Below are 2,500 nucleotides of genomic sequence, written 5' to 3' on the forward strand. Positions count from 1 at the left end.
GCACGTCACGCCACGAGGTCGGGGATTGCGAGGAGAGCCAACGCATGGGCGCGCGCACGGCAATTTAATGCCACGCCCACGCCAGCGTAGAGCTCTCCTCGCAATCCCCAAGCTCGGCGGTCCGCACCAGCCACGTCGGCCAGGCCTCCGACTTGCGAGCAGGGGCAGCGGCCACCGCCGCCGTGACGTCGCGGCAAGCAGACAGCCGCGCAGCAGCTGCCAGCACCTTGGCACAAGCACGGCAAATGAATGCCACGCCCACGCCGCGGATAAGCAGCCCCAACGCGCCCGACGGCTTGGAGCGGGTCCCGAAGACGGTGGCCGGAATCGGGTCGTCGCCGGCCGGAAAACGGGTCATCGATGCCGGCAATACTTCGGGCCATGAGGCCCCCCACCTTAGTCCGAGTTTAGCAACAGCCCACATATCCCCCGCGGCAGGCCTATGGGCGCCAGGCCAGCGCGCCCCATGGCCAGTCAGGGGGCACCCCCCTAAAGAGCAATAAGTGTCATTGAAGCTCTGGCAGGGGGAGACACTACTAGGTCCCAGCTGTCACCCCCCCTCTAAAAAATTCATTTCTTGGTATTTTGAGCTGAAATTTTGCACAGAGGTTGGCAAAAATCCAATCCAACTTTATTAATTTTTCCAGAATTTTTCGAGGTCGGGAAGTATTTTTTTTTATTTTCCTACCATTAAAAATCGAGGAAATCGGAAAAAATAGGAACCGGCTCGGAATGACCCCAAATTCAGTGGGCAGCCTCATAAAAATATGGCTGATTTTACTGGATTGATTTCATGTGGAAAGCACGACGTTTTGTTGTAGGAATGCGGGAACCCCGGCGGCTCGCCTGCCGCGGCCAGCGACGTCGGGCTGGCCCCTGCAGCGCCTAGCCTCTCCCACGCGGGGGGCAGGCCAGAGCGCGGGGGGCCAGGGCCCGAAGGCAGCCCCCCCGCGGGCGAGAGAGCAAGCCAGCAGGGGCTGTCCGCGCGTCGCGCAGCGCGGCATGGCTGCGGGGGCCGCGCGCGCGCGCCCAAGCGCCCAAGGGCCCCCAAGGGCCCCAGGCCCTCAGGCCCCAGCGCCCCAGCGCCCAGCGCGGGCGGGCGCGCGCAGCGCGTGTGGTCTTTGAGGGGCGCCGGCCTGGTGGCTCCCTAAAGAGCAATAAGTGTCATTGCAGCTCTGGCAGGGGGAGACACTACTAGGTCCCAGCTGTCACCCCCCCTCTAAAAAATTCATTTCTTGGTATTTTGAGCTGAAATTTTGCACAGAGGTTGGCAAAAATCCAATCCACCTTCATTAATTTTCCCAGAATTTTTCGAGGTCGGGAAGTATTTGTTTTAATTTTCCTACCATTAGAAATCGAGTAAATCCGCAAAACTAGGAACCGGCCCGGAATGACCCCAAATTCAGTGGGCAGCCTCATAAAAATATGGCTGATTTTACTGGATTGGTTTCATGTGGAAAGCACGACGTTTTCTTGTAGGAATGCGGGAACCCCGGCAGCTCGCCTGCCGCGGCCAGCGACGTCGGGGACGCTGGCCTGCGCTGTCGAGCCCGCGAGGGCTGTCTCCGCGGCAGGCCCCCCCTGAACGGGGCACGACAGGCCACCGCGCTGGCTCGTCCAGCGTCGACAGTCCCTCGTCCAGGTTTCAGATCGCGCCAAGTCGAACCCATGACCTGCTCAAGCCATCGTGCGCTGCCGAATTCGCATCTGCGTGTAGGCTGCCATTCCACGCGGCAGCCCCTGTTTTCGTCAGCGTGCCCCCCTGACGAATTTTCCTGCCTGGCCCAGTCCAGCGTCCAGCCCCTGTTCGTCGAAAAATCTGCGCTGCCGATTTTCCACGCGGCAGCCCCTCTTTTCGTCAGCGTGCCCCCCTGACGAATTTTCCTGCCTGGCCCGGCCAGTCCAGCCCCTGTTCGTCGAAAAATCTGCGCTGCCGATTTTCCACGCGGCAGCCCCTCTTTTCGTCAGCGTGCCCCCCTGACGAATTTTCCTGCCTGGCCCGGCCGGTCCAGCATCCAGCCCCTGTTCGTCGAAAAATCTGCGCTGCCGATTTTCCACGCGGCAGCCCCTGTTTTCCTCAGCGTGCCCCCCTGACGAATGTTCGTCGAAAAATCTGCGCTGCCGATTTTCCACGCGGCAGCCCCTCTTTTCGTCAGCGTGCCCCCCTGACGAATGTTCGTCGAAAAATCTGCGCTGCCGATTTTCCACGCGGCAGCCCCTCTTTTCGTCAGCGTGCCCCCTGACGAATTTTCCTGCCTGGCCCAGTCCAGCGTCCAGCCCCTGTTCGTCGAAAAATCTGCGCTGCCGATTTTCCACGCGGCAGCCCCTCTTTTCGTCAGCGTGCCCCCCTGACGAATTTTCCTGCCTGGCCCGGCCGGTCCAGCCCCTGTTCGTCGAAAAATCTGCGCTGCCGATTTTCCACTCCGCAGCCCCTGTTTTCGTCAGCGTGCCCCCCTGACGAATTTTCCTGCCTGGCCCGGCCAGTCCAGCGCCCAGCCCC

Source organism: Populus nigra, chromosome 2 (genome assembly GCF_951802175.1).
Source record: "Populus nigra chromosome 2, ddPopNigr1.1, whole genome shotgun sequence".
NCBI lineage: Eukaryota > Viridiplantae > Streptophyta > Magnoliopsida > Malpighiales > Salicaceae > Populus > Populus nigra.